The 24,021-nt window shown below is 41.8% G+C and overlaps 1 protein-coding gene across 1 annotated transcript in view; it reads right to left on the reverse strand.

The window, feature by feature from the left end:
• GHDC (GH3 domain containing) overlaps positions 1-20,454 on the reverse strand; it is a 249,984-nt gene extending 229,530 nt beyond the window's left edge. The window contains exon 1 of the mRNA XM_089690635.1: positions 20,348-20,454. The gene's annotated coding sequence lies outside the window, so the exon portion shown is untranslated. The remainder of the gene's footprint in view (positions 1-20,347) is intronic.
• Positions 20,455-24,021: the final 3,567 nt, after the last annotated feature.

Raw genomic sequence — 24,021 nt, forward strand, 5'->3', positions numbered from 1 at the left:
TCTTTTGTTTTTTTTTTGTTTTTTGTTTTTTTTTTATTGTTTTTTTTTTCTTTTTCTCTCTCCTGCTTCCATCTCTCGCCCCTGGTCTCTCCCCTCCGGATGTTGAGGTCCTTCAGAACACTCTGGTGAAGGGAGGGAAGTTAAGATTCTTCTTGAGCCTGGACGTTAGAGAGAAGAGATCTGGGGGGGTCGGAGGAGAGGAGAGCCGTCCATGGGCGGAGCTTACGCCCTAAGTTTTAAATCAAAGGTGGAAATAGATCCACAAATGATTTGCAGGCAGTTTATAAGCCTAAAAACGGGTAGGGGAAAAAGAAGAGAGGGGGGGAGGGAGGGGGGGTAGGAGTGGGAGATGGGGGCTGGGGGGGGGATGAGGGGGGAGGGGAGGTGGGGTTAAAATGTTGCACGATAGAAGGGCCTAATAGAGGTTTATTAGAAGAGAGATAGACAGATTTAAGAAGGATGGAAGAAATACAGGTTATAACATATAATGTGAACGGGTTGAACTGTCCTGGGAAAAGATTTAAGTTGTTTAAAGAGTTACATCACAGGGCAACGTCAGTGGTATTTTTACAGGAAACACATTTTGAGATAGAGTCAAATGTGAAATTAAAATCTAAATATTATCCAACATGGTATTACGCTGACCCAATTAAAAGAGCAAAAGGGGTGGCAATAGGGTTGGCAAAGAACATGAGATTCGAGCTGGAGGATAGAAGAACTGATCCGGAGGGGAGATTCCTATTTTTGAAAGGTAAACTACAGGGAATCGAGTGTACATTAGCCAATATATATTGCCCCAACAAAAAGCCGGAGATCTATTTGAAGGGTCTGTTGAAAAAACTGATGGACTTTAAAAAAGGGCATTTGATAGTAGCAGGAGACTTAAATCTCTGCATGGATCCCCAAAAGGATGCAACCTCCCCTGTGCGGAGAGAGGGGGGTGGGTCTCTGAGAGCTTTGAAGAAAGCGATTCACGAGTACCAACTGGTGGACACTTGGAGAATAATGCATATGAGAGACAGAGACTACACCTTCTTCTCTAAGGCACATGAGATATATTCGAGGTTGGATTATATTTTGATAGATCATCAACTCATAGAGCTATTGGTTAAAATAGAAATAGAGATGAGTACATTCTCGGATCATGCTCCTGTCACAATGAAAATGGGATGGGGAAGACGGTGGACGGGAGGTTTAGGATGGAGGTTAAATGAGGCCCTTCTTTTGGATGAGGACATAGCTCAGAAGATTGGGGAAGAGATCAAGCTATATTTTAAGGAGAATGAGACAGAGGAAGTATCGACAGCCACAGTATGGGAAAGTCACAAGGCATATATAAGAGGTATCCTGATTGCGATGGGAGCAAGGAAGAAAAGAGAAAGAAGAGAGAGGGTTAGTGGGCTCCTAGAAGAAATCCTGGATCTAGAGCAGATGCAAAAGAAGAAAATAACAAGAGAAATAAGACAGAAGTTAACGGATAAAAAAGATGAATTAGAGAGATTGATGGACGAAGAGAGGAGAAGAGTATATAACAAAGTACTAAATGAAAGATATAGATGGGGCGACAGACCAGGAAAATATTTAATGAGAGCTCTGAATAAAAAGAAAAATAGAAATTATATAGAAAGGATAAAAAATTCTAAAGGAGAGTTGGTTTATTCAACCAAAGGGATTATTAAAGTATTCACGGAATACTATAGAAAACTGTATAATATTAGCCCCCATGGCTCTTCAAAGGAAAATGTAAAGGATATTAATGAAAAAAGGATGATATATTTAAAAAATGCAGGATTACCAAAGTTAAGTGAAATACAATTGAATGCCTTGGATGCGGAAATTTCCCAGGATGAAATAAAAGTAGCATTAAAAAGTACAGGGGGTGGAAAAAGTCCAGGTCCGGATGGGTATACAGTTAAGTACTATAAAAAATATAGTGAAATATTGTTACCTAAGCTGAAGAAGTATATTAATGAACTGGGTGGAGGGATGGAGGGTAGAAGAGAATCTCTTCAGGCCCATGTTGTACTCATTCAAAAGGAGGGAAAAGACCCTTCCCAGTGTTCTAGTTATAGACCAATTTCACTATTGAACACCGATACTAAGTTGTACGCAAAGGTCCTAGCAAATAGGCTGAAAGATCTAATGCCTGAATGGATTTACGGAGATCAGGTGGGCTTTGTCCCAGGGAGAGAGGGTAGAGACAACGGGTTGAGAACTCTGATGCTCATTCAGAAAAGTAGAAAAGGGAAGGCCCCGGCGGTACTACTGTCGATTGATGCCGAGAAGGCGTTCGATAGAGTGGACTGGGCCTTCATGATGGACAACTTAGAAGTGTTGGGGATTGGAGAGAGAATGCGTGAGTGGATAGGTAAACTATATAGAGAGCCCACCGCAATTATCACGGTAAATGGGGAGAGGTCGGAATCCATTGGAATGTCCAATGGAACAAGACAGGGCTGCCCACTGTCCCCCTTGCTGTTTGTTCTGTCATTGGAACCCCTGCTGTCTACGATAAGGAATAGTGGAGCGGTAAAGGGAATCCAGATAGAAAATATAGAACATAAAGTCGCGGCCTTCGCGGACGACCTATTGTTTTATGTAGACAACCCTCGAATAACATTACCTAATATAATGAAGATCTTGAAGGAATATGGCGATTTATCAAATTTAAAAATTAACCCAACAAAAACAGAGATCTTGAACATTAACGTACCAAAGAGTGAAAAGGAAAAGCTACAAAAAGAGTTCCCCTTTACATGGAGAGAAAAATATTTAAAATACCTAGGAATAAAACTTGCTATCTCATATAAACAACTGTATAGATTAAACTATATTTCTTTAATAAATGAGACCAAGGAAGAATTAAAAATATTAGAGGGAGGAAACCCATCATGGATAGGACGTATAAACTTAGTTAAAATGGTAATCATACCTAAAATACTGTATAGATTCCAAATGGTCCCAATTAAACTCCCAGAGGCCTTTTTTAAGATAATGAAAAAAATGTTAATAAGATATATTTGGAGGAATAAAAAACCAAGAATAGCATACGAAATATTGAGTAGAACTAAAGAGAAAGGGGGAATGGGACTACCTGATGTCAAGAGATACTATAAAGCAGTAATTTTAGCAAGAATTTATGATTGGACATTCAACCACAAGGGGAAGAGTTGGGTACAAATTGAAAACGAATTGAGTGGGATTAGTTTGAGTAAGATGATATGGGTCCCAGCACATCTTAGAAGAATTAAAGAAAGCACAAGTATTTACACTTTAAATGTTTTAAGGGCATGGGATAATTTACACAAAAGTAGGAAATGGGAATTCAATTCTATATTAATGCCTCTTGTAAATTCAGATTATTTCCCCCCAGGAAAGGATGAGATATTGGGTAGATGGTTTAAAAGGGAAGATATCCAACTGAGAGATGTACTGGATGAGGGGGAATTGAGACCATTTAAAGAATTAAAAGAGAAGAAGGGAGAAAGTTTTATTGGAATAGACGAGTGGAAATATCATCAGTTAAAATGTTTTATTGGAAAACTACCAAAACCCCTGAGATTAAAAAAGGATTGGAATAGGTTTGAAAGGTTGTTAGAAACACGTAGAGATGGGAAACACGGTATTGCCAAGGTTTATAGAATACTCACAGAATTAGACACAGACACAAAGTTAATTTTTATAACAAAATGGGAAAGAGATATGGAGGTGGTGTTAGATGAGGACCAACAGAACAAGATATATAGATTGATACACGAGAATGTTAGTGTGAGTGACGTGGAGATTAATTATAAATGTTTGACACGATGGCATATTACACCGAGTATTGAGCACAAGATGAGTGGGGAGAACTCTAAAATGTGTTGGAGAGGTTGTGGGGAGGAGGGCACGGTGTTTCACATATGGTGGCAATGTCCGAAAATTCAGGCTTTCTGGAAGACAATAGTTAACTCAATAGAAATAATAACTGGAAATGACATAGGGTTAGACCCAACGATGTGTCTTCTACACAATGCTGGGATCTCAGTAAATAAATATAAAGAATCAGGCATATGGTACTATTTAAACACTGCAAAGGGGTTGATACCCAAGTTCTGGCAGAAAACAGAGGTGCCGAAGGAGGAGGATTGGATCAACAGAGTAAATCAGATAAGTAGAATAGAAAGATCTTACTATATGCAGGAAGATAGGATGGGAATATACTATACAAGATGGGAAAAATGGGAAAAATCAGGAATGAAAGAGAAGTATAGAAAACTATAAATTAAGAAACTATTGGGCCTCGAGAGAGTATAGAACGTGCTAAGGGGAGGGAGGGGGAAGGAGGGGGGGGGTAAGGGCTGGGAGGGGAGGGAAAGAAAAGATTTATTAGAAGGGGTAAGGTAGAAATGTATGGAATATTTATATGTATTGTTATCTCTTCTTATGGAATTTTTTGTAATAATATGAAAAACTAATAAATATTTAAATTAAAAAAAAAAAAAAAAAAGAGGGCCTGTAAAAGAAATCAATAATTGAAGAAAAAAGTTAGATCCAGTTCCCCAGGTGCTTTCTATTTCATGCAGTTAGCTGTCAGTTTGAGCCTCAGTCTATTTGACAAACATGACGCATCTAAGGCCAGCCATACATGGGTCAAAATTCAACTGATTTTTCGTCCAAAAATCTGACCTAAGAAGAATCGGCCGATTTTAGTTAGTGGGTCAATGGCACCGGCTGATTTTCGTGGTTCTTCCCCTTTTCGGTGATTGGGCATGTTGGAAAATTGGTGAAAAACTACCAATTTTCAACTCAATGATGGTCAAATCATATGATAATTTTTACGAAAAGAATGTGCGCATGCGCCGTGACCTGGAAGGAACAGAAGTTTCGCTTGTTATATGGGGTGAACATTATGACTTGGTCGGCCGATTTTCAAAATAATTGGATGGCACCATCGGATTACCGAGTGAATGACGTTTTCGATTTTCGGAAGAAAAATCATTCGGAATTCAAACCATGTATGGCCTGCATTAGTCTGTGACCAGAACCTGGAAATTCTTAGGGGTGTATTTATAGAGCAGAAAATTTAACATTCAAGGCATATTCACACATACTGTATGTATTTTCCAACAAAAGTTAACAAGTGTTAAATTGCCTTTTTCAAAAGGCCTTGACAATACATCTTGTATTAAGGGCTCATTTACACTTGCGTGCTGCGGTAGCACTTGTACATTGGTGCATTCCGCTGGTATTTATTGTGAATGGCACATGTGCCTTAAGAACTCATGTGTGCTGCTAGGGAGCCTGATCTAATTTCACGTGCGTTGCTGTGTGATTCAGCCCATTCAAATTATACCCCTTAGTGTCTTATGGAGAAACTCAGGGTTTATGACATAAATATCAGGGTTAGCTTATACAACCTCTGCTTGCATGGGTTCTCCTCTTAAAAGGTAAAGTGGATGGGTTTTTCTTCTTGAGATATTTTCCAAGGCCTGATCTCATCTAAAGGGATGCAGGCACTGCAGCTTTTCTAATTTCAACATAGACTTTGCTCAGTTAGTTATAAGCAAACAATTTCCCATTTAGGAATCAGCCTGAGAACGAACATGGCAGACAAAGGCCTAGTGTACACTCATGCCATGCTTTTACTGCTCCACCTTAACTCGTGAAGGCAGCAGAAAGGGGTGTACATATGCAACGGGTGCGATGCTTTACATCACAGTACAGCAAAAATGTTGCGCTTTGCGGTCAGTACTGCTCGCTGAATGGGGTCGCCCTGAAACCGTCCCTCAGTAGCATTGCAATGCACGCTGTTGTGGCACACTTGTGCGGGGATTAAGGGTTTACAACAGGCAGTAAGGTGGTAATATATGGGCCCCTGTACCTTGGTAAAAGGGGCTCTTGACTAGAGTGTGTTTGGATGTTCTTCTAAACCCGCATGGTCAAGCCAACCAGGAAGCTCTCACTTGCAATGGGTCGATCATCTGTGGCCACGGTATTCCCTGCTCCAAAGCCACAGATATGCACACCCCTTGTATACGTGCAGCTGAGGAGGGAAGGATGCTTTCGCCAGAGATGGTTAGCCTATTACAGATGACCACTTCCTGGCAGGATTGTCCACATGAGTTTGAGAGCTTTTCCAAACACTCCCAAGCTCATCCCTACCCTTGACTGATGAAGACAGAAGGTTGAGAGGTGGTTACTTGCTCTATGGATGATATTGGTCAACTTCACTAAAGGGTTAGGAGGGAAGTTGCTAAAGTATATATACATAGCTAAACCATTTTCATTCATTAAATATTATCACCCTCAATTATAGTGATCAATAGAGGCGCATTATATATACAGCACATTAAACTTTATTAATTTTCTGTAATTTTCTGTCTTCATTGACATTCCTGTAATATAAACATAATGTGCACAAAATTAAAAAATAAAAAAAATATATGTGACTTCAAAATTAAAGTGATATTCCCAAAAATCTATACAACGTAAATTAGAAGTCCCGTGATGAAAAATGAAAAGAATAAAAATAAAAGTCCAAAAATTATTTCCACAATGTGAGTCCTCTTTAACTGTGATTTCAAGTGAAAAAAATATATATATATACAGTTGTGTTCAAAATAATAGCAGTCAGACATCACTAACCTGATCAATCACTGTTTTTGGTAGAAATGATATTTCTACATGGCAAATAATTTACTAGCAGATGTAGTAGAGTAATAGAAATCCAACAGACCCAACAGTCATGACATGCATGCTGCTGATTCTGTGTAATTGAATCACTAATTGAAAGGGGCATGTTTAAAATAATAGCAATGTGGAGTTCTATTAGTGAGGTCATTCATTCTTTGAAAAACAGGTGGAAATTATTGCCCTTATTTAAGGAAGGAAGGCAGCAAAAGCAAATGTTGTACATGCTGGTTACAGTGCATTTCTCTCTGAAATTCTGAGGAAAATGGGTCGTTCCATACATTGTTCAGAAGAACAGCGTAACTTGATTAAAAAGTTGATTGGAGAGGGGAAAATATATAAAGAAGTGCAGAAAATGATAGGCTGCTCAACTAAAATGAACGTAAATGCTTTAAAATGGCAACCAAAACCTGAAAGACGTGGAAGAAAACAAAAACTACCATTCGAATGGATAGAAGAATAGCCAAAATGGCAAGGACTCAGCCAACAATCAGCTCCAGGAAGATCAAAGAAGGTCTAAAGTTACCTGTGAGTACTGTTACAATTAGAAGACGCCTATGTGAAGCCAAGCTATCTGCAAGAAGCCCCCACAAAGTCCCACTGTTGAAAAAAAGACGTGCTGAAGAGGTTACAATTTGCCAAAGAGCACATTGACTGGCCTAAATAGAAATGGCGTAACATTTTGTGGACTGATGAAAGTAAGATTGTTCTTTTTGGGTCTAGTGGCCGGAGACAGTTTGTCAGACGACCCCCAAACACTGAATTCAAGCCACAGTACACTGTGAAGACAGTGAAGCATGGTGGTGCAAGCATCATGATATGGGGATGTTTCTCATACTACGGTGTTGGGCCTATTTATCGCATACCAGGGATCATGGATCAGTTTGAATACATCAGAATACTTGAAGAGGTCATGCTGCCTTATGCTGAAGAGGAAATGCCCTTGAAATGGGTGTTCCAACAAGACAACGACCCCAAACACACCAGTAAACGTGCATCATCTTGGTTCCAGACCAACAAGATTGACGTTATGGAGTGGCCAGCCCAATCCCCGGATCTTAATCCAATAGAAAACTTGTGGGGTGACATCAAAAATGCAGTTTCTGAGGCAAAACCAAGAAATAGAGAAGAACTGTGGAATGTAGTCCAATCATCCTGAGCTGGAATACCTGTTCACAGGTGCCAGAAGTTGGTTGACTCCATGCAACACAGATGTACAGCAGTTCTCAGAAACAGTGCTTATACAACTAAATATTAATTAAGTGATTCAAAGGAAAGCAAAATCTTCAAACATTTTTCAGTTTATATAGTGAATGTTTGAGTTTTTGTAAAGAAGAATACAAACACTGCTATTTTTTTGAACAGTCTAATATTCACTTTTCTTAAATTTGTTTAGAGGAACAACACAAATTTGATATATTTTTCTTCATGTTTTGATTTGGAATAGAATGTGTAGTGTTCCCAATGCATTTGTGTGTATGGAAATAAAAGCTATTAGAAGGATTTTGAGCTTTATTCACTTTTTTCAGATCAGTGGTTGTACATGGTTCTTTTTACAGTACTCTTTTGTTGTCCTTCCCCTGCACCAGTGGTCTCCAAACTACAGCCCATGGACTGAATGCGGCACTTTGGTTGCCTCTCTCTGGCCCTCAGGGAACTATTCCTACCACATGTACCAACAAGGAAGCACCATTTCTTCCACTGGCACCAACTATGGGGCATTTTTCTTTCTATTGACAGCAATGTTGGGGCACAATTCCTCCCACTGATATAAACAATTATGTACTATTCCTCCAACTAATACCAAGGACGGGGCACTATTGCTTCCTCTGATACCGATCCATCCACTGACACCAATGATGGGACACTATTCCTCCCATGAGCAGCAATGATGGGGCACTATTCCTCCCACTGACACCAATGATGGGGTACTAGTCATCACACTGACATCAATGATGGGGCACTATTCCTCCCCCTGACACCAATGATGGGGCACTATTCCTCCCCCTGACACCAATGATGGGGCACTATTCCTCCCCCTGACACCAACAATGGGGCACTATTCCTTTCACTGACACCAACAATGGGGCACTATTCCTCCGACTGCTACCAATGATGGGGCACTATTCCTCCCACTGATACCAATGATGGGGCACTATTCCTCCCAATGATATCAATGATGGGGCACTATTCCTCTTTCCAATGACTACAAACACTATGTAATTTTTTTTTTTTACTCCTACTTACGCTGGGACATTTTCTACTCCCACTAGCCATTCCGGCTCTCCTAAAGTCTGAAAGACAGTAAACCAGCCCCTTGTTTAGAATGTTTGGAGACCCCTGCCTTACACAATAGGTAGTTATTGCCTACGCATGAACAGAACCCACCTTGAAGAATTATTAATACCGGTAGATTGATTCCTCACTTGGAATGTAAACTGACAACCTGTAAAAAAGCATACACTTATAAGATAAAATACTGTATATACTTACTAAAAAAACACTAGTTCACATATTCAAATGATTTTAAGGAACATTGCTGCTGACTTAGTGTTTGGATGGTTGCCACACACTATATTTTAAGAACTCTATGGGGTTTATTCGTGAAAGATGGAGGAAAGAGTTTTTGGCTATAACAAACATATTAAAATAGTTGTTTAATTGTCTCAAGTGGAGAAACCTTACTGGTTGCCCCCTATTTACTCAATTACAGGGGTTTTTTCTACTAGAATGTGCCTTTACCCGGTACCTATAGCCCAGATCCTGGATGTAAATGTATTGGTGCTTGGGTAATTGGCTGGGTTAGTAGGTTATGCCAACTGCCTCTCTAGGTTTTCTAGGTCTAGTTTCCCCTCTCCATTCTCCAGTACTAGGCAACCCTTCCTCCCTTCATATTGGAGGTGCCACATATATAGTGTAGTGTATTTATTCCAGTGCCCTTGTGGCCTGCAATATGTAGGGAGGACCATCCGAGCCCTACATAATTGTCTGAATGAGCATGTTGGAAATATCAAAAGAGGTTTTATCAGGTTTTTTTTTTTTACTCTGTATCTGTTTTTTTCCTCTTTCCTGTTCCCTTAACAGTTCATAAAGTGGAGCTGCATCCAAAAGGGGAAGTTCTCCTATAAGGCCTCTTCTCCGGCTCATTGTTAAGGATTGGCACCTTTTTGAGGAGCAGGGGGGAGCTAGTGCCTGATTTTGACAGGTATCTGCTCCCACTTCTGCTGTGATCATCTAGGCATTCGGAAGGACATTCTCTTTCCCTCATCCCCTAGCAGACTACGGGACCATTCACAAGGCAAAGTGCTGCTCGCACATGTGCAGTGGGTACCCGGCTGTAAAGCAACAAGCTGTCGCAGTCTGGTGCCCATACTTAAGATGCTGGCGCCAGACACAGGACGGCCGGTGACAGCTACAGTTTTTGTATTTTTTTTTCAGTGGAGACTGGAGCTCCACTTTAAGCTTATTTATTTTTATGCATTCTTTTATTTAAAGCAGAACATGACCCAAAAAGGGAAATTCCTCCTCTTCACCCCCTTCCCTGTCATATTTGGCACATCATTTTGGGAGGGAGGGGGTGAGTGGGTACCTGCTTTTGAAAGGTACCCGCTTCCACTTTCGCTGTATTCGCCTAGGCAACCTGAAATTCTCCTCCCCAACTCTCTGCCCTGCAGCTTTTTTGGACACATTACAGGTCCCAGAGGTTTGCAGGAGCATTCACAAAGCGCATTGGGTAGCCAGCTGTGAAGCCAAAAGTAGTCACAGACGGCTGCCCACAGTTAAGATGCCGTGCCAGGGACGGAAGAGGGGAGCACAGTGCTAGATCCCTGGACAGGTGAGTGTCTGTTTATTAAAAGTCAGCAGCTACAGTATTTGTAGCTGCTGACTTTTAATTTGTATGCATATGGCTGAAGAACCGCTTTAAGTAATTTATTGTTACGAATTTGTAATATTTTGTACATTGTTGTACTATTTCTGTCTTGTAGCGTACTTTGTCATAATATCACAGCTGTTGATGCATGGGAGAAGCCCAGGCATCATATTATTATTATTATTATACAGTATTTATATAGTGCCAACAGTTTGCGCAGCGCTTTACAATATAAGGGAGACAGTACAATTACAATACATTTCAGTACAGAAGGCATATGAGGGCCCTGCTCGTGGAGCTTACAATCTAAAGGAGGGGGAGGTAATACAAAAGGTGATAACTGCGGGTGATGATCTGGCGGAGGTGATTCAAGTACAGTTCTTAGGTGGAGGTGGGGTATGCTTCCCTGAAGAAGTGAGTTTTCAAAGATCGCCTAAAGGCAGACAGGGTGGGGGCTGACCGGACATGCTGTGGTAGGGAGTTCCAGAGGATGGGAGAGGCTCTGGAGAAGTCCTGGAGGTGAGCGTGGGAGGAGGCGATGAGGGAGCTAGAGAGGAGGATATCATGGGAGGAGCAGAGTGGGCGATTTGGGCGGTATCTGTGGATGAGGTTGGTGATGTAGCTAGGGGCAGTGTTGTGGATGGCTTTGTAAGCTGTGGTTAGTATTTGGAATTTTATACGTTGGGTTAGTGGAAGCCAGTGGTGGGATTGGCAGAGAGGGGCAGCAGTCGCTGATCGGTTGGTAAGGTGTATGAGTCTAGCAGCAGCATTCATAATAGACTGAAGGGGGGATAGCCTGTGTAACGGTAGACCAGTGAGGAGGGAGTTGCAGTAATCGGGGCAGGATATAACCAAGGCGTGGATAAGTTGTTTTGTGGTGTCATTGGTCAGGAAGGGGTGGATTTTGGAAATGTTCTGGAGGTTGAGGCGGCAGGATTTAGCCAGTGAGTGGATGTGGGGCCCAAAGGAGAGGTCAGAGTCTAGGATTAAGCCTAGCACCCTGGCATGAAGGGAAGGACCAATGGTTGTGCTGTTGATCTTAATGGTAAAGTCATGAGTGGGGGATTGGGGAGGAAGAAATATTACAAGCTCAGTTTTTGAAAGATTTAGTTTAAGGTAGTGATGTGACATCCATGCTGATATGTTGCTTAGTAGATTTGTGATACGTGAGGAGATTGAGGGGGTGAGCTGGGGAGTGGAGAGATAGATCTGGGTGTCATCAGCAAAGAGGTGGTATTGGAAGCCATGGGAGGTTATCAAATAATCTTATATTTTGATATACATTTTATACTTTGTATGACCAGAAGGTTATATTCATTGATATCATAAGATGTTTAGCGTTTGTGGTTGATAGTAGGAGGAACGTGGATATTATATGATTTTTGGTTTTGATATATAATATATTTCTTACTTTTCACATGACCAGAGGGTTGTACTTGTTTCTACCGCAAGATGGCATAACGCTCAGATTTTTATTTTTTTTTCCATGAAAGGGTTTTATTGTCAGTTATCAGATACATCATACACTACAGAGAAGCATGTACAAGTTTTACATATTATTAGTACAATAAACTGTGAACAATATCAAGGTATGACACATATTCCATATAGTCAATTGAGTCTAAACAGATGTACATAAACAAGGTAATCTCAGAAAGAATTCAGTTCAGGAAAATGGTACACTGTCCTCAAAGAGGCACCTCTCATGTAGAGGGATCTACTTTTAATTAAAGTGTTGTTACCAAACCCCCTCAATGTGCCCAATGGGGCATCTGGTAAAATATGTCTTTAATTGACCAAGACTATCTGAAAAGAGAGGCTCTGCCATGTGGGATTCATTTGGGGAGATCTACAGGCAAGGTAGAGGTAGTTGATGGGAGAAAGGTGGTGAGTTAAATAAAGGTTATTGCTAACAGAAGAAGGCCCAACAGGGCAGTAGAGGGACAAAAAGAAACCAACCAGAACATTTAAGAAAGATTAAATGAAGGAAGAGGAGAAAGAGGGGGGGGGCAAGAAGAAGAAAAAAGGGGTTGGGAGGAAAAACCTAAATGTAAAAGAACCTTGCTGTGGTCCTGCCACCCCCCAAACCCCTGCCTCCAGGGATATTTCAGCCAGTGTTTTTATTAACTGCAGTGGAAACGGAAGCGAACCATCCCCAAGTTTTAAAGTTGCTCTATCTTATCTGTGAGTCTACCCAGATCAGTATTTAGACCATTAGTTGTGAGAACCCATAACGGTTCCGTATGAAGGAGCGAAATGCATTCAACAAGCCCAAGTCTGCTGAAATTTTGTCAGCTTATTCTGTGATATGTGGATTAACTCGTCCATTTCTGCAATGTGAGCAACTCCCCAAAGCCACTCAATCATAGAAGGGACCAGCTTTGACCTCCAATGGACTGGAACACAGAGCCTGGATGTATTAACTCCTTCCCCCAAAAGGACGTACCCGTACGTTTTCTAGTTGAAGGGGTTATACCGTCAACTGACCCCCCCCCTTTCTCCACCACCATCCACGGCTCTCTCAGGCTCTCCCATCCCACTGGGAAACCTGAGTGTACAGCTGGCAGTTGCGCCCGTTTACCAAATAGGTGTTCAGAGACATGGCTGGATCTAGGGGGGTGCTGGGGTGCGCTATTTAGAGAGGATTTATTTATTTATTTTACTCAGGTGTTGTTTGAATAGCAAATCTAACTCATTGTTCACTAGAGAGTGCAGGTTATCTTGGTTTGCTTGGCATGCACATATGCTTCTCTAAAGCTTAGTACACACTATCAGAAAATCATATGAAAAATACCACTTTCAAAGCGACCGTACCATAATCTGATAGTTTTTTTTTGGACGATACCAAACTGTACGATTTTTACTTTAATCAGTACAGTATTTGTCCGAAAAAATCATAAGAGCAAGACCACGCATGCTCAGAAATTAAAGAATGCATTACAGTACAATACAACACATTACATCACATCCAAAGTTGTATTTTGTCGTATGAGAATTTTTGTAACTTTAGTATCCTCTTCATTTTTGATATGAGACTAGCATGCAAAAAAACCCCTCCAAAAAACAGATGATAATTCATCTGATATTCTCATTGTGTGTACCAGGCTTAAATGTCTTGAAAATCCCTTAGGGTCTTTCAGTTCTGAGACTGCTAAACACTTGAAATGGTGAGTAGGTGTGAAGTTAGACAGCAGATTCCATTGATATTCGTATTGTTGACATTATAATTTTATATTAGTAATACACTGGCACCCAGGGGCGAACTGACAACTCATGGGACCCCCGGGCAATAGGGGATCATGGGGCCCCTGTGTCCTTGCCAAAACTCAAAAAAGCCTATGAAAAAGGTACCAGGGGCATCTTATGGGGCCCCCTACTGACCCCGGGCCCTCGGGCAGTGCCTGAGTTTCCAAATGGTCAGCCCGCTCCTGCTTGCACCTATTGCATTAAAATCCATGGAGGTCCAGTCAATAAAATTTCTTCCTGCAGAGGTCCAAGTCTCATGTTAGTGTGGTGACTCAGATCCTTCAAAATTACAGCAACCCCCTTCACATCACAGTTTCCCCTTTACATAATTGTCATCAGTCCTCCCTTTTACATTGCAGTCCCTCCCCTTTACACCACAGTGCCCCCTTTTACATCACTGATCCTACCTTTACAACCACAACACATCCTTTTACATCACACTCCATCCTTTACACCACAGTGCCCACTTTTTCAACGCATTTACCCCCTTAACACCACAGTGCCCCACCTTTACACCACAGTGTACCCTTTTTACATTACAGTGCCCTACTTTACATCTCAGCCCTCTGTTAGCATAACAGCCCCCCTTTGCATCAAAGTTCCCCCATACATAATGCACAGATTGACACCCTCCAGCATACTGACAAACCCTCTAGTATAAACCCCCCCAGTACACCCACCCTGCACATACTGACACCCCCTCAGCACAGATCCCTCAGTACAAACTTAGCCACAAGCACAGACTGACCCCCAGCACAAATGGACTCCTCCAGTACAAACACCCCCTCCACCCAGTAAAAACCTCTCAGTACAGATACCCCTCAACCATGTACAGACTCCTCAGTACAAACACCTCCCCCCTCCCGCTCCCCAGTACAAATCCTTTGTACAGAATAAGCCCCCCCCCGACCACCACCACTCACTTGCTGAATGATATACACTGATCTGCCACAACAGTATGACAACCCACCATAATGACCACCCACCTAATATTTAGTAGGTCCCTCTTGTGATGCCAAAACAGCCCTGACCTGCCCATGGACTCAACTGGACCTTTGCAGGTATGCTGTTGTATTTCACACTAAGCTATCAATAGCATATCCTTTCAGTCCTGTAAGTTGTGTGGTGGGGCCTCTCTGTATCAGACTTGTTTTTCCAGCACATCGAACAGATGATTGAATGGATTGGAATCTGGTGAATTTGGAGCCCAGATTAACACATTGAAGACACCTTCTTCCATTGCGCTGTAGTCCAGTTCTGATGCTTACATGCCCATTGTAGACATTTTTGGGTGATCAGCATTGACTGTTTCAATAATTTGAGCTACAGCAGCTCTTCTATTGGACCAGATTACATGGGCCAACATTTACTCCCCATGTACATCAATGATCCTTGGCTGCCCTGTTGCCTTTTCACTGGTATTTATTTCCTTGGATCACTTTTGGTAAGCTATAAGCATGGAAGACCATGAACATACCAAAGAGCTGTAGTTTTTGAGTTGCTCTGACTCAGTCATCTGGTCATTACAATTTGGTCCTTGTCAAAGTCACTCAATATATCCCATCTGCCTAATATATCCCATCGCCCTCGATCCCCTCATGTTTTGCATTGTATTGTTATTGTTTTGTCACATGTTCTGTCCCCCTTTGTAATGTACAGCGCTGAGCAAAATATTGGCGCTTTATAAATACTGCATAATAATAATAATCCACTTTCAGATGCCATTGTAGCAAGATAATCAATGTTGTTCACTTTACCTGTCAGTGGCCATAATGTTATGGCTGATTGGTGTACAGGGAGCTCAGAGTGACGGGAAGCCCTGAGCAGGAGAGGAGAATGATGGGCAGAGTCAGGGATAAGACTTTCTCTTACCCTGAGCTCTGCTGTTGCTGCAGTATTATTATTATTATTATACAGTACTTATAAAGCGCCAATAGTTCACTCAGCGCTGTACATTACAAAGGGGGACAGAACATGTGACAGAACAATACCAATACAATGCAAAACATGAGGGGATCGAGGGCCCTGCTCTTTCGAGCTTACAATCTAGAAGGGATGGGATAGTGGTACAGGAGGAGATAGCTGTGGGGGATGGAGTGGTAGGAAGAGTGGAGGAGGTCAGCAAGTTAGCAGGGGGTGAGGCAGGCTTCCCTGAAGAGATGGGTTTTCAGGGTGCGCCTAAAGGAGAGGAGAGTAGGTGATAATCTGATGGGTTGGGGAAGGGAGTTCCAGAGGATGGGTGACACCCTGGAGAAGTCCTGGAGGCGGGCATGGGAGGAGGAGACCAGGGAACTAGAGAGAAGGAGGTCTTGTGAGGAGCGGAGTGTGCGTGCTGGGCGGTACTTGGATATTAGGTCAGTGATGTAGTTCGGGGCAGTATGGTGGACAGCTTTGTATGTCAGTGTTAGGATTTTAAATTTGATCCGTTGCGCAATCGGAAGCCAGTGGGGGGATTGGCAGAGGGGGGTGGCGGAAATGGTGCGGTTGGAAAGGTGAATGAGTCTGGCAGCCGTATTCAGGATCGACTGAAGCGGGGATAGCAGTAGGTTTGAAACTTAGTTAAAATCCCTAGTATATATTTTCTGAAAGCGGAGACCCTGCAGAATAAAATGGTGGAGGTTCCAGTTGTCTGTGTGACAAGATATTAGTGCAATGTAGCCAATACAAATTTTCAGTAAAAAATACACCAACAGTTTGTTTATTTAAGTACAAACAAATGCAATACATTACCCAATTTTTGGAAACATATAAAATATTAAAGTGGTTCTAAAGTCAAAAGTTTTTTTTTGTTTTTTTTTACATTACATTTCTGTATTCTGTGCATTTAGGTAGAAAACACCATACTACTTGTTTTGCCCATCCCTAAACATAATCTAACTCTTGTCACCGCTCCATTGCTGTCTGTAGCACCCCTCTCCTCACTTCCTGCTTTCACAGGAGACACTGAGGGCAGTAGGAGCCATAGGGTCCTGCTGCTGCAAGGAGGGAACAGGGGCATGTCCAACTAGTGCTATGTGTGTCTAGGGTGCACAGAGCCAGGCTCAGGAGCACACACGCACGGGTGCCACCTCAGCACTCAGCTTGCTAAGGAGGCAGCCTGGTTGAGAAAAATTTAACATTGACAGGAGTGCTTACATTTTTTTTGTTTTAAGTTTTATTTATTTAAAGCTTTTGCCCCAAAAGCAGAAAAAACATTTTGCTATAAATGCTTATAAAGTGCTACCTGGAGTTCAGCTTCAATTTGTTAGTCAAGTACATCTAAATCTTCTAGGCTAAAGCAGTGTATACACAGACTGAAAATCATCTGGGTCAACTGGAACCATTCAAATTTCTGTCCATGTGTACCGCTGCCTGTTCAACAGATGCAGTTCTAACCACTGGCTTCTGTAGAATGGTCACAATGGTCAGCATTTGATCAGCAATTGCAGCCAGTGGCTGCAGCTCTGATCTGAGTATTCTGATGGAGGGAACCCTTGCTCAGAAACAAAATAAAACAGTGAGAGAGATCCTTGCATCAATATAATTTGTGTTGATGCAGGGATCTGGTTTGTAGGCAGGTTGCCCAGGCTGAGGAGGGACTTAATTGTTTAAGCACATTGATGTACCTAACAGGTTCACTTCATTACAGACAATTTGAATACAGAAATAGAGAGACATTTTGTATCAAAGTATCTTGCATGAGTTCCTTTCACACTTTAGTGTATTGGGTTCCAGAATCACAGCAATACATGTAAAGTGCTTGTGTTGCTATTATTTTTAATGGCACCCCAAATGTGCGACATAATGCTTGCAAAATCACAGCAAAACACGCAACGCCAAGTATGCCTGGCTCAGTGCTAAAATTTGGTACATAAGCCTTTTTGGCACGTTTTTGGATCAGAGGGAGGACCATTCAAAATGAATGGTGCCGTCCAAAAATGGGCCACAAAAACATGACAGCAGCATCGCTCAGGTGTGAACAGGGCCTAAGGGCCATATCTTTGGGAGTATATAGATACAATGTCATCTGTAATTATATGTGATATAGGAACTCATTTAACCACTTCAAGTACGGACACTTTTACCCCCTTCCTGTCCAGGCCAATTTTCAGCTTTCAGTGCTATCACACTTTGAATGACAATTGCGCGGTCATGCAACACTGTACCCATATGAATTTTTTAGCTTTTTTTTGAGACAGATAAAACTTTATTTTGGTGGTATTTATTCACCACTGGGATTTTAAATTTTTTTTTTTTTTGCTATATAAATGAAAAAGTCAAAAAATTTTGAAAAAAAGTTTTTCTTATAACATTTTGCAAATAAATAATCTTTCTTCATAAATCTTGGCCAAAATTTATTCAGTTATCTTTTTAGTAAAAAAAAAATAACCCAAATTAGTTTATAGCCAAAAATTATAATTTTTCAAAAAAAATTTTACATTTGTTTATATTGTTATTTATGTTTTTGGTTTTTTTGTAACATGCTGTCACCCTAGCATTACAGTGTCACCATAGTGACACTGTACTACTTGTGGGGGGTGATAAAGATTTTTTTTTACACTTAATGGCTGTAAAAGCAATAATTTTTCCTTCTCTCTGGCTGTATTCTTGCAGCCATTGAGAAATACTGGGAGAGCTGTGATTGGTCACAGCTTTTCACATAGTACAAGGCTGTTGTGAATAGCCTTGTACCATGTGACCTCTGTGATCATTCACAGATTTCACTAGTAGTAAGCAATGATGTCAGCAAGTGACATCTTGCTTACTACTATTCATGTGATCACTGATTGGCCAGTCAGGGATCACATGATCGGGACCTCACACAGAGGTCCTGTACAGCGATCGGTGTTCCGCTGTGTCCTCCAGACACGGCGGGCACCGACTCGTGGTGCCGCGCACTCCCAGCTTGAAAAAGCGGGTGCCATTTATGAACGGAAACCAGCTCCTGCACTGCTCCCGTCCGGCCGTTTATGTACATGGGCCGGATAGGAAGTGGTTAAAATTACATTTCATTAATAAAACACTCCAAAGACATGCTGGTAGGGTAATTGGCTTCTGTCTAAATTGGCCGTAGTATGTGTGAATGAAAGTTAGGGACCTTAGATTGTAGGCTCCTTGAGGGCAGGGACTGATGTGAATGTACAATATATATGTAAAGCGCTGCATAAATTGATGGTGCTATATCACTACCTGTAATAAATACAAATAATACATACGTGCAACAGCATAGAATAATTAGAGAGAGCCAGATTGCAGGAACCAACCACACAAATAATCTTGACTGACTGTCATACAAGAATTTAAGGAACTCCCAGGCTTCAGTCAACTTATTGATAAATGACTTCCATATTTCTAGGACATAAAAGAAATTCATATTAAAAATAAATTTAGAATAAAGGAGAGTGCCACTAAAACTGGTGAAAAGATAAAGTCACACTAGGTCCCAGAGACTAGGATGGGACTGAGTATAAATTCTCTTAAACCCCCTCCAATACACTCACATACTTATGGAGGCATGCATACATACTGATGATGAAATAAAAAAAACCTTAAATGAACCTTATGAAAAGACAGCATATTATGCCCTTCTTAAAACTGGTATCTGCATGTCTCACACCCATCATAAATCCCAAAATAAAGGGCATTATTTTTTAATTTCAAGATAGTGGGCATAGCCAGGCAAGTAATTGATTTGTGCCCCTGACCCAACTGTACAATCAGAACCTCTGGTTTACTGCACAGATACAGGCTAATATCATAGAGCCAAAACTGCTTACAACTGTTAGTCAACATTAATGAAGTGTATGGATACAATGGCATCAGTCTTGGGAAGTAATGAAAAAATATAACTAGACATGTTAGGGTAAGATGGGCTAAAAGAAACAAATAATAGTCTGTGAACCTAGATATGTCAGCTTGTGAATAGGACCTACTCGCCTTACGCTTGGGGGTACCATTCTCATGTGTTAGCGCTCATCAATGTGCGGGACCAGATGGGGCCGTGTTCCTGCGAAGTCTACATTATTGCAGTACCCTGGCTTAGATGTGAGTCGTGCACTGTGTCCAGTAGGTAAACATAGAGTCCCTCTGTAGAACACGCTGTTCCATGTTACTACACACCTTGCTTGGGAGATGTTTCATTTAGGAGTGACACTGCTGAGCCCATGCCCTCTCCACCAGTCCAGCATATCTCTGTTATCTTACTCACAGAATGGGGTCCTGCCTTGCACTAGCGCAGACCTCATGCATGCAAGTGGTTATAACCCAAATATAAAACAATTTACTTTTTGCCATAATTGAATACATTGTAATGTAAACATACATACAGCTGTGAGTGCACCTCAGAAAACCGCTCCCTTCGCTTGTCTCAGCCTTCTGTCAGCTCTGCATACAGCATAGGATCTGTGCTAATCAGGAAAAAGCTGGTAGGAAGGGGTTAATGTTAAAAATCCTAGGAATCCTAAGGCCTAAAGTGCTAGTGTGGACCAGGAAAGATTCTCATGTAAAACTGTAAACAGCAATTCACAAGCTAGATACTGTGAATAGAGCAGGACAGTAATCCGCTGTCAGCAGACTTACCTAGATAACTACAGCATTACTGAAGTGATGCCGATCTGTGCCATAAATCACAGGTGCTGAGTTCTTGATCTTGTAAAGGCAGAGACCAGCAGGGAGAAGACACCAGCTCCCCCACCCCTTTGCAGTGTATTACATGGAGGCTCATGCTGGTCTCATCTTCAGCACAGCCTGTCACTCACAGGAGAATGGGAGTAGTGACACCATTTTTCTGCTTGTGTCGGATTTATTCTGTTCCAAAGACCAGGGGGGATTTCTGGAGAAGGGGATTGCTTCAAGATACCAAACTAAATTTAAATGCTTAGTAAAGGTAAAATCTATTCAACTGTATTATTAGATTGATTTGTGTTTTTTAGGTTTACAACCACTTTAACTCCTTCTGATGTCCTTTACCATGTGACTACGCCAGGTAGCACGCTTTATTTACAAGCTGCTGTTCCGTTACCACCAGGCCCTGTTCTTTTGATACGCCTTGTACCACCATGCATCCCTTTCAATTACTTCAGACCAGGCTTGAAACAGTTATCAAAGCTTTACAAAAATACTTGGAAACAGTACAGTATAAAGTGCAATAAAGTCCTTCTGACTAACTACGCTGTGGCTGTCCAGGCATACCTGTTGGCAAAGTCCATTCCTGGTGAATCACCTAAGGGTGTGTAAAAAAGAACTTGCGCTTCAAATCTAAATAATCAAAATGATAAAACAGCTTGCACATTAAACAGGCAAAGTCTTAAAAAATAAACAGTTGCAGCGCTATCTATACATGCATATTATTGGTATAGCGAAAAGGTTAATAATAAATGCACACAAGTGGCAGCAAAGTCCATATAGGATTCACATATGCAGTTAGAAGTTGGTGCATAAAGAAAAAATCCTGATCCAAAGAGAAGACCATCACCTTCCACTCAAAATAATTGGTCGATTAGCAGAAGGTTTGACCACAGTATAGTATATCCAACTGATACAGCACAGGTCTTCAGTGCAGACTGCTCCCGGTATAATTACAGACACTTCTCCAAGTTATAGATACTCTGAGTAGCAAACTCTATGTCTCATTGCTTTCTCCTCCTATTAGCTCGCTCATAATTGGCACATGAATACTGCAGGGCAGCTGACTTTGACAAGCTCCTTGTTCTGCTTCTCCCTCTCCAAGTTTGAGTTATGATGGGCAAGATTCCTTAGGCAGGGCAGAGACCTTCTGGGGTGTCCTATACTATGTGTATTTTGGCCAATCCTTTTGGGTGGTCAAACCTTCTGGTAAGAGGCCAATTCTTTTGGGTGGAAGGTGATGGTCTCTTTGATCTGGATTTTTTCTTCATGCACCAACTTCTACCTGCATATGTGAATCCTATATGGACTTGCTGCCACTTATGTGCATTTATTATTAACCTTTTTTGCTATACCATTGAGATGCATGTATAGATAGCGCTGCAATTGTTACTATTTAAATCCCCTAAGGGTGGCAGACAAAGGTTGCTTCAGATGATATTTTTCATTGTGGTTCGGACCTTTGTGCTTCTCGTCCAGAAGCCCCCTGAGCCCGACCTTTCCCCTATTTATATAGACAGGGAAGGAAGGCAGGACCCAAAAAGCCTGGGAAACTGGCAACCCAGAGCTGAACCCATCCCTAACCTGGGCAGTCTAAACTTGCATGCTTACAACAATATACCCTTCATAGGCACTTGCCTACAAGCTATTTCATATTCAGTGGGCATTTACATTCTTATTTTGACTCCCACCCACAGAGTAAATCCTGGCACATATGGGGAAGTTTAAAGGAGAAAAGTAAAAGTTTGGGGTATGTAAAAAAACAAATATACATACAGTCTTATGCTGCAGCTGCCCCCCGCCAGCTTTAAGCCCGAGAACTGAGCAATCATGTGATCAGCTCTGAGCAGAGAGTGGTGACTGTGAGTTTCCATCTCTCTGCTCTGCCCCTTTAGCGCTTACTGGAGCGCTGGGCTGGTGAGGGGGTGGGAGCAGCTGGCTCCAGCTCTCAACAATACGCTAAGAGGCTAAGCCAGCTGCCGATCAGGTATCTGAGTGGGTCCAGACAATATGGTCGGGATCCATATAGAGACTGTAGCGGCTCTGCAACATCAGCTGACAGCTGGTTTAGCAGCTGGAACCAAGAAGTGAGGTTCTCAGTGGAGCATAGCACCAGGCCAGAAGTGACATCATACAGCAGTGGAACGCAAAGAGGGCTAAGGCAGCTAGGTGGCCCCGAAATGCATAGTCATTGTTCCTCTGCATTCCACCAGAGTATGACATAACTTCTGGTCCAGCACTGTACTCCACAGAGACCCACACTTCCTAGTACCAGCTGCTTCCTGATTTTTCCATACAACTCGGCTTGTAGCGGTGATATGGCTTTCTAGCCTGGAATGAGGTATACCCTGGAACTAACTAACAAACTGGGTGATAAATTAAGAGTTTCAGTATAGGACAGGGGTGGGCAAACTTTTTGACTTGAGGGCCGCAATGGGTTCATATATTGGACCCGGGGGCCGGACCAAGAGTAGATGAATTATGTGTATGTGTCATCCATAGTAAGTATAGTAATATTCCCCCATAGTAAGCATAGTAATTAATCCCCCATATAGTAATTCATCCTCCATAGTAATTCATCCCCCATATAGTAATTCATCCCCCATATAGTAATTCATCCCCCATAGTAATTCATCCCCCATATAGTAATTCATCCCCCATAGTAATTCATCCCTCGTATAGTAATTCATCCCCCGTATAGTAATTCATCCCCCCCATAGTAATTCATCCCCCATAGTAATTCATCCCCCCTATAGTAATTCATCCCCCCTATAGTAATTCATCCCCCCTATAGTAATTCATCCCCCATAGTAATTCATCCCCCATATAGTAATTCATCCCCCATAGTAATTCATCCCCCATAGTAATTCATCCCCCCTATAGTAATTCATCCCCCATAGTAATTCATCCCTCGTATAGTAATTCATCCCCCGTATAGTAATTCATCCCCCATATAGTAATTCATCCCCCATATAGTAATTCATCCCCCATATAGTAATTCATCCCCCCTATAGTAATTCATCCCCCATATAGTAATTCATCCCCCATAGTAATTCATCCCCCATATAGTAATTCATCCCCCATAGTAATTCATCCCCCATATAGTAATTCATCCCCCCTATAGTAATTAATTCCCCATATTAATTCATCCCCCATATTAAGTCCCCCCTGTGTCAATTCACTTACCTTTGCTCCGCGCGTTCCTCTCGCCGTGTCCCGCGCCGTTCCGGTGTAGCATGAAAATCTGTCTCCTATGAGGATCTGTCCCCCTCGACGTGTCTGCGCATGTGCCAGTTTCAGGCATTAGCAGCCGATCGGCGATCTCCGGCACATGCGCAGATATGTCGAGGGGGACAGATCCTCATAGGAGACAGATTTTCATGCTACACCGGTCTTCAGGGCGGACTGTGAGAGGAGCCTAGCTCCGCGGGCCGGATTAAAAGGTCCACCGGGCCGTAGTTTGCCCATTGCTGTTATAGGATATTGGAAAAAAATTAAACAAAACTAGAAATAAATCTATGGCAATTTTGCAAAAGCGATCAGATTTTTCATCTGGTTTCCATCCTAACTCCTAGTGGTTGATCAAAACCCTAATTTCCATGTTTGATCATTCGAGATTTTGAAACTAG

Source organism: Staurois parvus, unplaced genomic scaffold (assembly GCF_062004578.1).
Source record: "Staurois parvus isolate SC_StPar_1 unplaced genomic scaffold, SC_StPar_1.0 ptg000538l, whole genome shotgun sequence".
Classification (NCBI taxonomy): domain Eukaryota; kingdom Metazoa; phylum Chordata; class Amphibia; order Anura; family Ranidae; genus Staurois; species Staurois parvus.